Source organism: Hipposideros armiger, unplaced genomic scaffold, assembly GCF_001890085.2.
Source record: "Hipposideros armiger isolate ML-2016 unplaced genomic scaffold, ASM189008v1 scaffold_677, whole genome shotgun sequence".
In the NCBI taxonomy this organism is placed as follows: domain Eukaryota; kingdom Metazoa; phylum Chordata; class Mammalia; order Chiroptera; family Hipposideridae; genus Hipposideros; species Hipposideros armiger.
Genome location: NW_017732027.1, coordinates 1208364 through 1223569, shown reverse-complemented (window position 1 = coordinate 1223569; position 15206 = coordinate 1208364). Strand labels below are relative to the sequence as shown.

General features: G+C 54.3%; 1 long non-coding RNA gene across 1 annotated transcript; it reads right to left on the bottom strand.

The window, feature by feature from the left end:
* Positions 1 to 5053: 5053 nt before the first annotated feature.
* LOC109372920 (uncharacterized) lies at positions 5054 to 11971 on the bottom strand. Its single transcript, XR_002122122.1, has 3 exons — positions 11607 to 11971; positions 5523 to 5651; positions 5054 to 5341 (listed from the first exon to the last, which is right to left on the bottom strand). It is a non-coding gene; the product is annotated as an uncharacterized LOC109372920 (long non-coding RNA).
* Positions 11972 to 15206: the final 3235 nt, after the last annotated feature.

Genomic DNA, 15206 nt, shown 5'->3' with positions numbered 1-15206 from the left:
GCGTTTCCCTCTAGAGCAGCGGTTCTCAACCTGTGGGTCGCGACCCCTTTGGGGGTCGAACGACCCTTTCACAGGGGTCGCCGGGTACTCTATGTGGGCGTATCTGCATGTGGGCCTGGAGACGGATAGAGGAGCGGTGTCTCGGTTCCTAAGACCATGGAAAATATGTGTTTTCCGATGGTCTTAGGCGACCCCTGGGAAAGGTTGAGAACCGTTGCTCTAGAGGGTGGTTTCCCTCCAACTCGTTACTATGAGCGTTCGCTGACTTCTATGGTAAGAGCCAGTGGTGTGCGGTGTCGTGTGGTAGCATTGGGTCAGCCATGGTGGGGTCCACACACCATGGAAAGTGACAAACACTACAAACTAGGCCTTTTCCTGGGGAGCCAGCTGTGAGCAGTCAGCAGGACATGCTGAGTTCGGGGTACCGCCCTGCACCCCACCACAAAGTGGCTGTGGGGGTGGAGGCCATGCCCACTGAGGATGGGGACGAGAAGAGGGTAGGAGTCTGGGTCCCTGAGGACGTTGCGCAGCTGCCATGCCACCCTGGATGGGTCACTTACGAGAGAAACAAACTGCTGCCTTGTTTGTGCCTTTTATTGTTGGGATTCCTCTGCTGTGTGCAGCCAAACCAAGCTGTAATGGATGTATTATTGCTAATATTCATTGTAACCTTGACCACTCTTCTACAGAGGGGCAAACTGAGGCTCAGAGAGGTGAAGGCACTTGCTCAATGTTGCACAGACGCAAGTGGCAGGTAAGCCAGGTCTGTGAGGCTCAGAGCCTCTGCCTGGCGCTGCTCAGACACTGGGGCCTGGGGCCACATGGCTTTCTCCCTGAGTCACAGTGGCCAGTCCTCCATAACAAGCCGTCCCAAACTCTCAAAGGCCGGCTGGGAGAGCCACGTGGCACGGGGACAGAGCACCCACTCGGGAATCAGGCTGTCCCCCGTGTCAGCAGGTGACGGTCAGGGCTGGGGCCCTTGGAGAAGGGCTGGCTCCGGGTCTGGGCCAAGATGAGCCCGGGGGGCACAGAAGCCCTCAGGGATGGGGCGGGGGGGGGGACACATGGCAGGAGACACAAGGGCCAGTGGCGAGGGCTCCCAATGGCCACGTCTGGGAAATGTGACGGTGCATGTCGGATGAAAATGTCCATGAGCACTCAGAGACCCTAAAAAGAAGGAAGGACTTCTTTATAGGATGCTGCCAGCTAAGAAATGCTGGCACAATCCCTCTCCACCTGCCGTCCCATGGCCATGCCTTCATTGGGAAGTGGGGTTATGACAAATTACTGCACTATCTGTCTTCCAGGTTAGAAAGCGAGGTGACAAATGGCAGCGTGTTTATTGTTACAACATGGACTTCCTAATCCTAAGCAAACTTGACCCACTGAATTCAAGCACTTGGTGAAGGAGACGCCTCGCTCTCCCCTTTGCTCAGTTGGTTTGTGCTTCTATTCATTCATTCATTCACTCATTCACTCATTCACTTATTCACTCCATAACCCCTGCAGAGCCTCTTCTTGGTGGCAGCCTCTGCTGGCCTTGGGGACACCGTGGTGGGACAGCGAGCTTTGTTCCATGTCCAGTGGGGGGACAGCCGTGGACAGGACGCGATGGTGACTGGGTGCGGGGGCTTCGGGTGGGACTGACTTCTGGCCTCGGCAATGCCCTCAGGAGGCAGCAGTGCCAGTTTGTCTGCCCTCATGCTGGGCCTACAGGGTTAAAGTGCTCTTGCCCGAGGCTCAGACCGGGAAGGGGGGGGAGGTTCCAGCTGGTGAGTGTTCCTCCATCTCTGCAGCGCGTCCCTGACTGTTTCTGATTTACAACCGAAAGGGCAGATGGAGGCGCCAAAGTGCATAGATAGGCGTCTCGAGCCACCTCTTGGGTCTCTGTGTCCCTCCAGCAAGGCCAGAGCAGGCACCTTCAGAACAGCTCTGGCAGGGAGCAGCTGTCCCATGGCCAGGCCTGCAGGACGCCATGCTGCCGAGCCCGCCACCAGTAGTCCCTTGGTCCCCAGAACACTCCTCTGGGAGCAGGCGGGCAGCTGTGGGGCTCTCTGAATGACAGATGAGAACCCTGAGGCCCAGGGCAGGTGGGTCCCCAGCACAGTGACCAGGAGACATGTCCAGGCCTTTTTCCACCCAGTGAGAAGCAGAGACCCCAGTGGGCTGTTGTCTAGAGGCAGACGTGTAGGACACTGTCCCCGTTCTGCTCCAGGCGCCGAGAGGCTGAGCCAGGTGCACAGCGTCCAGTAACCACTGCTTCCCCAGCCCTTAGGCCTAGAGGTCGGGATGGAACCCCGCCCTGGTCTCCTCACGGCTGCCTGCTCCCTACCTGGCGCCCTTCCTGAAAGCCATGGTATGCCCAGGTCCGCAGTGCATGTAGAGGCCATGCCAGCTCACCTACGGAGGCCGCCCAGACCCACGTGAGCCTGGAGGGGCTCTGCTGCGGTGGCTGGGTGGTTGCTAGAGCAGGTACCCCAGAGCAGCCCCGGACCTCCAGGACACTGCTTCGGGCCTCACACACAACCTGTCGGAGTCTTAGGGGCCCCTAAGAGGGACACCCCTCTTTCCCTTCATTGAGATGGAGTCACAGGAGATGAGCAGCAGCAGGGGGAGATTGTGGCTGAGAAAAGCTGGTCTGGGGGACTTGGCTTTGATTAAAGGCCCCCCCCACATCACCCCTAGTTCTGCTCACCCACCAGTCACTGAAGAGCTCTGCTCTGTTGTGCACATGGTGGGGAGCAGGCCTCTTGGGGCTGTCAGATCTGAAAGGGGGGCTGCCAGGCACTCAGCTGCCCCCTGTCCAAACTCACAGGCGGAGAGACAGAGTGAGAAGCAGAGGCCTAAGGAGAGGAGGCCCCCACCTGGCAGCTCAAGCAAGGGTGGCAGCTGGGAGCTCGGGCAGCGAGAAGAAGCCACGCCGGTCTGGCCCATCCCCTCCCCAGGGCCACCCTGAGGCCCACCCAGGACCCTACATGCCCAGAATGTGACCTGCGAACTCAGGCCCAGGCCAGGCTCTCTCAAGCCACCTATGCCTTTCCTGGGTGGGCCCCACAGCCCTTTACAAGTTCTGTTCCCTCTGCCTGCAACGCTTTTCCCCCAGCTCCTTGCTTGATGGGCACGTCCACCAGGCTGCCCTCCCTGTCTACCACAGCTAAACCTGCCTTGCCTCTGGATAAGACAGTGGCTGCCTAATTCTTGGATACCCAGTCAGAAAGATCCAGAATCCTGGAATCCTGTGAACATTAGATTCATAGAAACTCAGAGCTTGGAGGGAACTTATAGACCTTGTTGTTCCCTGGACTCTCCAACCTGCCTATGGCTTTAGAACAAGCCTGTTCTATGGCTTTAACTTGTACACTTCCAGGGATGGGGAACTCACCACCTCACGGGACAGTGGGCCCAACAGCCAATCACTCCGTCAGGAGCCCGTTTCCCTGTGTCTCCACCAGTTCCTGCCACCTCCTGCCCCAGTGCTCGCTGGTCTCACAGAACAGCCCGCCCTTGCCTGACTGTTACCATTATCCCACTCCCTTTGTGTTCCCTGGGTTCCCAGCTCTCCCGAGACAAGACCCTGTGCAAGCCAGACAGCCTCAAGGGAGCCACATCAGTCTATTTGTGGCAGAAAACTTTAGCTGGCTCTTGGGAAATGTCAGGGGATAAGTCAGAGCTGGCCAGGGCTGAGGCCCAGTGACGCTCTGTCACTTTGAGCCTCTTTCCTGAATCGGCTGAGGAGAAAAACAAGCAGTGAAGGGTTTTCCATGGCAACGACCAGCGGGCAGTGTGTTCTCCCTGTCTGGGCTTGTCCCAAGACGGCGGGTCTGGCCGGAGGCTGCTGACATGGCCCCGAATGGCAAGGGCTGTGTCCTGGGCCATGACCCTCGCCTGGGGGGAGGACTTGAGCAGCTAATCAGATTCATCTACTCCGTCACACGCACAGAGCAGATGGGGAAACTGAGCCCAGGGTGGGGCAGATGCTCACTCCAAGTCAGAAAGCAAGTTTGTGGAAGAACTGGGTCCAGGACCTCTGAGGGAGCTCTCAGAGAGATACTGTCTGCTAAGCTAAGAACGTATTCATTCACTACTTTACCATACACCCACCTACCCGCCTAACCATCTATCCATCCACCCATCCATCCACCCATCCATCCATCCATCCATCCATCATCCATCCACTCATCCAACCATCATTCATTCATGCTCTATTTATCCATCCATCCATCCATCCATCCATCCATCCATCCATCCACCCATCCATCCATCCATCCACTCATTCAGCATTGAGCCTTATTCACTTATCCGCCCACCCACAAACTTAAATGTTTCTTCCCGTATATCCCAATATTTATGTGCCCACCCACATATCCATTGATCCATTACCTCATCCACCCATCTCTGTGTCTACCCACCTTAACACACCACACATCACCCCCTCAGCACCTGTCTATCCATCTATTGTACGTACCTATCCGCTTCTCTTCCAGCCCGATTCTGTTTACTCATCACCCATCCACACACCCACTCATGCATTGTCCTCCTACACACTCACCTGCCTACCCATTCACCCACCCATCTACTTGCCTTACTGCCCACTTACCACACGCTCATAGAACTTCTATCCACCCATTTATACGCCTCCTCATCCATCCACCCACCAACCACCTACTCACCAGATTGTGGTCCACCTCCTCATCCACCCACCCATCCATTGATCTGAATACCACACATCACTGATATGTGTCCGGTTGGCTGGGCCATGGTGCATTCTAGGCATGTCACAACCTTGCCAGCACTTGCTATTATCCTGTTTTGAACTTTTGCCAGCCTGGTGGATGTGACGTCTATCTTGTGGCTTTCATTTGCGTTTCCACAGTTATGCGTGATGGTGAGCATCTGGGCTTTCTCCTTTGTGAAGAGCCCATCTGCTTGTGTGCTGTCAGCTCTGACTGTTCCCTGCTGTTGGGTACCTGCCTGCAGCAGCCCTGCCCTCTCATGAGCTCTGGGAAGCAAGACACAGATTTCAGAATTGTGTGAACACTGTTTACTCATTTAAGGCGGTAAGTGGGAGCCAGAGGCATCCCCCTATAGATGGTATAGCATGAAAGGATGTGTTTGGTTGCACACAACAGAAATGCAACCTAAGTGAATCTATTGGCTTTTCCAACAGACCAACCGGTAGTCATGGCAGCTTCAGGTGAGGCATGTTCCAGTGGTTCAGGATGTCACCGAGGACGCTGTCCTGCTTCTGAAGGTTTAGCTTGTCCTAGGTCTGGTTTCCCTTTTGTCCTTGAGCTGTTTGCCAGCACCTCCTGAGGCTGTGGTGTCTTCATCCACACCCACTCTGAAATGACCAGGCTGACTGAGATCATGTGACTGGGAACACCAGTCTATGTGTTCAGAGGATAGAGTGTTCAGGTTGGGGTCAAGTCAGCTTCTCGCAAACCATGTGGACCCCAGCAAATGGAAATCAGAGCAGATGGTCAGGAAAAGTGGGTGCTGGGGCTCGATCGACAAACACTCACCATGGCCATCATGGCCTGCAGTGCTCGGTGACTGCCACGTTGGCCACTGCGCAGCCCTCCTCGCTGACTCCTGGGTGTATGCCTGTGCACCAGATGGCTGAGTCTCCTGGAAATCTGATCTGTGGGTAGCTGCGGGATATTTTTCTTAATTATGAAAATTTTCATAATGGAAGAATAATATAGAAGAAGACCATACTGAGCACCTGCACCCCCCCCCACCTAAGTTCAGCAATTATGAACATATTGGCATATATGGTCTTTCTCCCCATCCCTCTTCTAATTTTTTGCTGAACATTTTAGTATAAGTTGCAGACATTGTGACACTTTATCCCTAATCTTTCAACTTGTATCTGTCACAAATAGGGATATTTCCTACAGAACCACAGTGCCATTATCACACCTAAGAAAATTAACAGTCAATTCTCAAATATCATCTAATACCCTGCCCAGATTAAAAGTGTCCAAAATGTCCCCTCTTTTGTAGCTGTTAGTTCGAGCCAAGATCTAAACAAGTTTCACATACTGTCTCACTTGTTTGTCTCTTTAGACTCTTTTAATTTAGAAGGAAGTCTTTTAACCTAGAGTTCCTTCTAGATTAAAAGTTTTAGATTAAAAATGTGGTTCGTCTGCTCTTTTCTTCATGATGGTGGCTTTTGAAGGGCTAGGTCAGTTGTTCTGCATAATGCATTGGTCCATTTCCTCCTGGTATTGTTTACCTTGTGCCAATGTTTCCTGTCTTTTCTGTAAGTTGGAAGTGAGGTGTGGGTCCTTCATAAACGAAGCATTCCCTTTGATTTCCGTGAGTGAAGCCGTGTGCTTTATACCACTATGCTTTATACTGCTATGCGTCAGGAGGCACATACATACCATAAGACTGTTAATTACCTTTGTGTTTTGTCTCTTCCCCCCCTCTTTCTCGGCCTCCTTTGACAGAGCATTTTAAAATTATTTCATTTTCTCTCCTCTACTGACTTCATTTACGTCTGTTAAAAGCTATTTAGAGGTTTTCCTAAGCTCCAAGTTCAGGGAGCCAGCATGGTTGGTTGAGGTCCCTGTTCCTGGCTTATAGAATGTAGACTTCACACCGTGTCCTCACATGGAGGAAAGGGCATGGGGGCTCCCTGGGGTCTTGTTATAAAAACATCAGTCTCATCATGGGGGCTCTACCCTTGTGGCCTCACCACCTCCCAAAGTCCCCACCTCGTAACACCATCAACTGTGGGGGTTAATTTCAACATATGAATTTTGGAGGGACACAAAAATTCAAATCATAGCGTGCTGTTTCTAAAGAGAAGCTAGTAATTTTTCTTGTTTTTCTCCTATATAGAATGTTTTTGCTTTCTTCTGGACACTTTTAAGATTTTATTTCTATCCCTGGTTTTTGGCATTAGATTATAAAGTGCCTTGGTGGTGGAGGTGTGTCTGTTCTGCTTAGGGTTTGTTAAACTTGTTGGATCTGTGGGTTGATATTTAGAAAAATGTTGGCCATTATTTCTTCAAGTCCATTTTGTCCCCTGCCGCAATCTTTCTCTCCTTGTTCCTCAGGATTCCAATAATGGACCCAATATGTAAAAACGCTTTTGTTAGACCGCTTGGTATTGTCTTACTGGGCCTCTGGTTTTCAATCCTTTTCCCCCCCTCCTTCAGATGGGATGATTCTGTGACCCCTTCAGGTTCGCTGACTCTCCTGTAACCTCCACTGTCGTGAAGCTCAGCCAATGACATTGCCATTCCAGACATTGTGCTCTTCAGTGGTAGACCCTCCATGTTGTTCTTTCCACGATAGTCCATTTCTCTGAGACTCTCCATCTGCTCACTCATTGCGGCCATCTGTTCATCTAAGTCCTTGAACGTGTTTGCAGGAGCTGCCCCGTGGTGCTTCTCTGCCAGCCCTGGCATCTCTGGGTATGTTACTACCGACCATTGTACCTCCTGGTTGTGCGTCGTGTTTTCCTGATTCTTCACGTCTCATCTTTTTATGTAGCCTGGGTGTTACGGATGCTGCTTGGGTCCATCTGGACTGTGGACTTGTGTCCTGACCTGCAGTTACTCACTGGCGGTCGGCATGGTCCTTCTGAGACTTCATTTTCAACTTTATTGGGGTGGATTTGGCGTAGCACTCACTCCGGGTCTGGGATGTCTGCTCTTAATGCCTGGCCTTTCTGACTGAATTCCAGGGTGCTCAGCAAGGCCTCCCACCCAGGCAGCTAGGATGCCTCCGGACTGTCCCCTCTGCCCCCAATGCCCCAGGAGTTGGACTCCATCAGGTCTCACTACTCCTTGCCCTGCACGTGGACATCTTGGCACTTAGAAGAAGACTGTAGGGCACCCCATGCACATTTCTGAACCTCCTCCCTGATCCTCTGTCCCACAAATTCCAGCAGTCTCAGTTTCCCCAAACTCTGATGTCACTCAGTGAGACCACCATGCTGTCTTGGGTTCTACCTCCCTGTACTGTGGTCCAGAAAGTGCCTCCAGGCAGAAAGCAGGGAAACGTGGGGCTGACTGGCATCCTCGTCAGGGCACAGCCCTGCAGTGCCTGCTGCCGGACGTCTGCACACAGCCACTCCCTCTGTTCTGTCCAGTCTCACAGTCGCGTATGATAGGAGGACTTGTCCGGTTCCAGCCTCTTTGTCATGACAGAAACAGAAGGTCAAGCACTGACTGTTCGTTCTCAGAAGGTGGCTTCCCTGTTCTTTCCCATGAACACTATGTCCTGGAGAGCTCTGCTGAGCACAGAGGTCAGCCTGCTCCTCTCGATGACCGCCTACGGCCCCATTGTGGAGATGGACCTCGGTTACAGCCAGGCCCTGTGGCAGGGTGGCTGAGATGTCCCTGTTGTTTGGCATGACTGATAATGGCACAGCGGGTACTCTGTGCCTAAGTCATGTCACATTGTGGAGTGGATCTCAGGGTAGACTTGAGATCTCTGGGTCAAAGGCAATTGCATCTGTGCTTTTGTCCTGTCACTAAATGTCCCTTCAGCCGTATACCATTTTGTTCCCCCACCAGCAGGGGGTGAGGGTGCCTGTCTGTCCACATATCTGCCCAGAGGGAGCACTGCCAGGCCGGACAGCTACTCTCTAGTTGGGGAGACATGGGCTAGGTCTGGATGGTTATATTTGCATTTCTCTTATTTTTAGGGAGGTTCTGCCCATTTTTATACATCTGAGGGTCATCTGCATTTCTCTGTGACCTGTCTGTTCATGTCATCTGTCCACCTGTTTTTGTTCTATCAGGTTTGGGTCTTGTATTTTGTTCCTGTTTTTTTTTTTTAATATATTAGGGAGATCAGCCCTCTGACTGTGATATAAATTGTAAATATTTTCTCAGTGATTACTCTGACTTTGTGTATTTTGACTTCATGTTTTGTATTTTCCCATGTGGTTGATATGTACACTTGTATATACACAACTTATATATCGTATTATCCGTATCTTCCTTTATGGCTTCTGGCTTTTGAGTCACTGTAGTTAGAAAGGCTTTCCCCACTCTTAGATTATAGGGGAAATCACCCACAAATTCCTCAGGCAACTGTGTAGTTCTGTTTTTTTAAAATTCAGACTCTGTTCCACTTGGAGTTTATTCTGGGGGACGCCATAAAACCCAGATCCAGTGTTATCTTTTCCAAATGTTTGTCCAGTTGTTTTGATAGTGTTGAGCTGTACCTGAGCCCTGGACCCCTAAAAACACCTGAGAAACCCCCCAGCCTTTGTTCCCGAAAGCAGCTCCCTGCAGAGAGCCCCTGCCCCGTGTGACCTAGGTGGCTCTCCCAGTGTCCCCTGTTCACCTGTTCACCCAATACAGACCCAGCTTCCTTCTCTTCACCTCGTAAATGACTAGCTGAACCGCTTGTTCCCACTGATCCATGGGAGCAAAACGTGTGTTAAGCGAACTTGGGTCCCGTCCACCGAGCCAGCACAGAGCCCGCGGAACAGGCCGGCCTCGGGAAGCAGCTTCCAATCCACCATCCCTCACCCCCTCTCCTACTCCCAGTGTTCTAGCCTTGTGTTCTCTCTGTAAACAAACAAACAGAACAAAACAAAACAAAAGCCAAAACCTCTTTAAAAACACCAAATCCCTCCAATACTCTTTTTGCCTAATTCTGGAGAGGCTTGCAGACCTGAGTCAGAGTCCTCCGCACTGCAGTGGCCCTTTGCCCCCCCCCCCCCCCCGCTTTCCCCCCTCCACTGTAATGCTTTTGGATGAAGTCTCTCTTCCCAGGTGCGGACTTGAGTTTTGACAGTTCCGACGCTGCTTGCTGAAAGGCCCACCACACCCCAGCGGCCTGAGGCGCCCCTCTGCCCCATGAGGAATGCCCGCGCATGCTTGGCTGTTCCGGTTCATTGACGGCTCTGCCCACTGCACACAGCAGCTCCATGGTGTGTGTGTCAGCGCCACCAGCCCACCTGCCGCTCTTCACCCGCGCTCCCTGGCTGTGCTTGTGTGTTTTTCCACGGGAACTTTAGAATCGACTTGTCTAGGAAATAAGCCACTGGTCTTTTAGTGGGGATCCTTCGAAATGTACGTACTGACTTTTGGAGAATTGAGGCTTTCAGCGCGTTGAGACTTTCTACACCAGAATACTTGCTCGAGCCTCCTTTTGTGTGTTTCAGACATGTTTAAACACTTTCCTGGTGAAGGCCCAGCACGTCTCTGTTCTGTTCATTCCTGGATGCCATCTGTTGTGGCCGGACAGGGAGGCTCCTCCTCCACCGCCCTCCTCGGGGTTCTGAGACACCTGTCCATGGTCCTGACTCATTTTTGTGGGTTACTTTTCTCTCCCTTTCGCACTGAATTCTCTTATTATTTGCTGATTGTTGTTTGGTGATTATCTTGTTATTGTTATTTTTTTCCCGGTAACTGCCATGAACCTGAACTTGGAGCCGTTCGGCCTCTTTCATGTGGCAGTGGAAGCAGGGTGGGCCTCAGGGCACAGCGAGGACAGACCCTGTGGGCCCACCCTGCTGGCCTCATCTCTTACCTGTCCCTCACTCCAGCAATGGTGAACGGATCTTAGCTCCATCCAGCACTAAGCTCTGCTGTGGCTCCCCTGCCATGCTGACATGAGCAGCCCCTCTTCCAGGGCCCCCACCCCAGATCCCTGATGTCACTGCAGAGTCCTGGGACTGCCGACTGCAGACCAACCACGTGGGCCGCCCAGCCTCAGCAGGCCCAGTGTCTTGGCCTATGGCCTTCGCTCCACTGATGCAGGGAAGCTGAGGTCCAGCCAGGCCAAGGCTTCCAGAAGGTCAAGCAGCTTTTTAGGGTCAGAGTGGGTTCAGTCCAGGCGGTTTGCTGCTGGCTCCTGTCCTGAAGCCAGAACCCGATGACCCAGCACTGCACTGAGAGCCCTTCTAAGACTTGTGCGTCGACTCTGAGACACCATCCGCTTGAGAGGTCAGAGGGCAGGCAGAGCCACGCCAACACTGACTCCTGTCACTTTCCACGAGTCTGTGGTGCGGACGTCAGGACCACAACACATGTGTGCACACTTAGGCGGGTGCGTGTGAGTCTGTGGGTGTGTGGGAGGCACAGCTCCCCCACCTACACGTGTCGACGGGAGGCCTCCTGGTGGGTTGGGGCTGTCCCAGCCTGACTGCCTTCTTTCCCCGGGTGGAATGTGCGGAGCAGCAGGAAGGCGAGTTCAAGGTGTCCACTCAGTGTGCAGCTCCTGTCCCCAACACCAGCGGGGCCTCCCAGGGATCACGTTTTACACTTTACACCCCCACTTTCTTTTTAGCCCAGGGCTAGGCATGCAGTAGGTGGCCCATGCACACTGCCCTGCACGGCTCTTCCATAGGGACAGGCCTGAGGCCCAGAGGTGACGAGTCAGGTGGAATAAGGAAACGGAGCAGGCTGGTCCTAAAGAGACATTTCTCCTTATCAGAAGCATGGCCCTCCTCTGCCTGTAACAACCCACTTTTAACCGGGCACTTGGCAGCCTGGCTCCTTCTCTTAGCATCTTCGCCCCACTTTCTTGCATGTGGCCTTGTTCCTCAGGAGGGGGGCAGGGGCTGTGCCATTGCCTCCACAGCCTCTGTCACCGCCTAGCACCCCAGCACACCCCGAGGGAGGACATACCTGAGAGGAGAATGCTCAGGGCGTTTGCACTGTCTTGTTCTTCAGACGCTATGGCCCCTTGGTTCCAGGGAGGTCCTGGGCCTGGCCTGCGTGTGCAGGAGTCAGGATTCAGAATGCACCCGAGACACAGGGCTTGTTGTCTCTTTTCTCATCCGTTTCCCTTCCTGGTTTGGGAGCAACCGGAACCTTCTAGAGCCTCACCCAGCCATTGTCTGCATCGTCAGGTCCTGGCCTGGAGCGGGGCACAGGAAAGGTGGGCAGCGAGTGCTTATCAGAGAAATGAATAAATGGGGGACAAACCCAGTGGGTCCTTGCAGCCGTCCCGCCAGGCTGGACATAGTGACCATGACCACCTTGGGGCCTCTAGGGGCTGCGCTCTCCTCCGCGCCCTCCGGCCCTGCTCATCTGCTGAACTCCTGCTTGGCCTTCAGGGCTTAGCTCAGGGCCCCCTCGTCCAGGAGGCCTTCCGGGCCCCTCTTTGTGGCCCCAGTCCCCACTCCTCTCAGGGCCCCTGTCTGCTCTGTGAGCTTCTTGAGGGCAAGGACAGGGCTGCCTCGGGGCTCCAGCGCCCAGCCAGACGGGCACAGAGGAGCTGTCCCTGGGCTCTGGGAGGGCTGGCCCACAGGCCTGTTGGGGTGGCAGAAGGCTGCCACGCTCTGGGGACTACCCGGCCTCGCTGAGCCTGGACCTTGTCCCCGCTGGGGAGGCGTACTCGGGGCCCTCCGCTGTGTGTCTGTTTGTCCCCAGGAGATGGAGCAGCACGTTTTCTCCCCGTCCTGAGCACCTCCCCTGAGTCCAGCGGCAGTGGTGTGTGCTGGGGGCCCAGCCAGAGCCTCGGGGTGCCTGTGAGCAGGGCTGCTCACAGAGGGTTTAGGAAAAGAAACAGGCGTTTTTAAAATTAATTTAAAACAACTTTTTGCACTTTCTTAAAATGAAAACAACAGCATCAAAATGTTAAAAACAAACTATTTTTTACTTTAAAAGGGCAAAAACAGCCCAAACAAACACAGAGCGAATGAAAAGATCTTGGCTGAAGGTACTGAGGCTTACTCATAGCCGCCCAAGGATGGAAATTGTTCAGACTGGGACAAACCTAGCGGAGTGCCAGCCCTGCTGTGCCAGGGGGTGGAGAGGCACATGGCTTTGCACAGAGCGTGTCCAATAAGCCAGCAAAAGGGTGTCTGTCATTGGAGGAGCTTCTTCCAGACAAGGGGCGTCTGCCCATGAAGGCTGGTGGGGGTGACAAGTCAGGCAAAGCTTCCTGGAGGAGGCAGCCCATGAACTTTGGCCCTGAGCTTTGAAGGGCTTTCCGAGCAGAGAGAAAGTCTTGGGGGAGGAGCCAGTGGAGTGTGGGGGGAGGGGACCAGTGCTCGGGCACTGGGTAAGAGCAGTACTTACAAGCCCGGGACCTGTAGGTTCAAATCAGACTCCATCTCTTAGGAGCTGTGACTGCAGGCAAGCCACTAACCTCTCTGGGACCAGTCTGCGCACTTACAAAATATGAGCAATGAAAGCACATGCGAGGGCCAAGCCGATATTAGACTTCAGGGCTCGTGTATGTGGACGTGGAGTGGGTGGCAGGATGTGTCCTCATGGGCCTTTTGGTCTGTGGGAGACTGGGAAAATGACTTCCTGAAGCCTAAATGTCCCCATCTGCCAAATGGTGGCAGTACTGAGCTCCTTACCAGGTGGCTGGGAGGATCCGAGACCCAGGAACCCAAAGTGCCTCGTGCAGCGCCTGAGGTACAAGAAGTGCTCACTCAGTGTTAGTGACTTGGTATTTGAATAATGTTGGGAGGTTTTCCAGGTGGTTTGATGCCCATACCCCCCTGCGACCCCCACAGTTACTCCTGATAGGAGGGCTGTAACCGGCCTTTTGTCTAGATGTGACTGACTTAAGTATCAGCTCCAGCTCATAACCGTCCTGGTGGGGTTGGGTTTCTTGACTCGGCTCCAGGCGTCAGGACTGCAGGGTCACTTGGACGCTGCACGTGGCTGTCCCTCACAGACTAGGATGCAAAGGGGTCTCCTCCTCTACAGATCTTTTCTGAACAGTAGCAATTCTTCCCGTTACCTGGGGGACTGGCTGGCGGGGCGGTCAGAGAGTGAGTGGGCTGGGTCGGGGACCTGAGCTGCCCGTGGACCTGGGGGAGGAAGAGCTTCCCCTCCATGACTGTCCGGGACCTTCGGGCAGCCTGGCCGCTGGAGGCTGAGCCCGCCCTGGAGGTGAGCTTGGCAGGCAGTGGTGTGGGGAGGCCGACAGCTTCCTGTCTCCAGAAACCTTGGCTGCCTTCCTGGGCCCCAGGCGGAGTGTGACTTGACTCCTGGAGCCACCGCAGGGACTGCCTGGGCAGGAGGAGTGGGTCTCCAGGTGGCGGGTCCCGGGTGTCCCCATGTCCCCACCTCCACATGCTGGAGCTCCACCCTCAGGGAATGAGGCACCTGCTGCCTGAGCCCCAAAGCTGAGGGTGGGGGTGTGTGTCCCCGCTCTAACAAGAGTTCCCAGACACATACTGGCTGCAGGGGCTCCCTTCCCATCCCCCTGTTATGTGCCAGGTACAGCCCTGAGCATCTTACAGACACTGACGGAGTTAATGTTATGAGGTAAACTCTGACTATCTCCCATTTACCAAGGAGGAAACTGAGGCATGCAGCCATTAGGTAACTTACCAGGGGCCACACGGTCAGGAGAGATGCAGCGAAATTGACCCTGGGCCAACCAGACTCTGTGTCCTGACCTCTCGCCTCTGGGTCCCGTAAGAAATGACTAGCAAACCTGCAAGAATGAGAAGCATCATTGCTGTGATGGTCGCGGCCCAGTTGGAGGGAGTGCTAACCTCAGCCCCTGTCAGAGAGGGGTCCTCAGAAACCTCGGGGACACTGTGGCGGGCGGTGCTTGCGAGGGGCCAGGCCCCTTGCTCCCTGTCTGGACCCTGGTTGGACCCTGGCTGACTTGCCCGTCGGTGGAGAAATGCGGAGAGCTCAACCCTGGGGTGAAGCTGACAAACGCCTCCTGCAGCGAGGCCCTCGGTCAGGGAGAAACCAGGCCCCGCCCCGGGCTGTCTGGGGCAGCCCAGCATGGCGCTCAGAGGGCGGGGAGAGATGGCTGTCTTGCTCGGGGTGCCCTGGGGTCAGGTGGAGGGAGTGCAACCAGCATCAGGGGCAGGAGGCCATGGCCTGGCCTGACGGGCAGAGCTGAGGGCGAGGGTCTGGCAGGGCGGGAGCACAGCTGGAAAGTGCCAGGAGAGGGCAGGGTGGAGGCCCATGGAGGGGATGAGGGGCACACAAGAGCGTCAGCTGCCGGGAAAGCCTGTGGTCCCAGGGACCCTCTGCTCCGCCCCCCCCGTCCCTCCTCCACGCTGCCCTGGGAGACTCCAGGTGGGCGTGAGCATGGGCTGCCCAGACACTCTGCGGGTCCCCAAGCCCGGGGCACCGGAGCAGGATCAGGTGGAAGTTAGAGGATGGGCTTGATTTCATTTTATCTTACTTTTTATTTTTATTTATTTTTAAAGATTTTATTGGGGAATTGGGGGAGGGGAACAGCGTTGGGGAATTGGGGAAGGGGAACAGACAAGTTGCTGTCCTTTTGTTCTTCAGTCT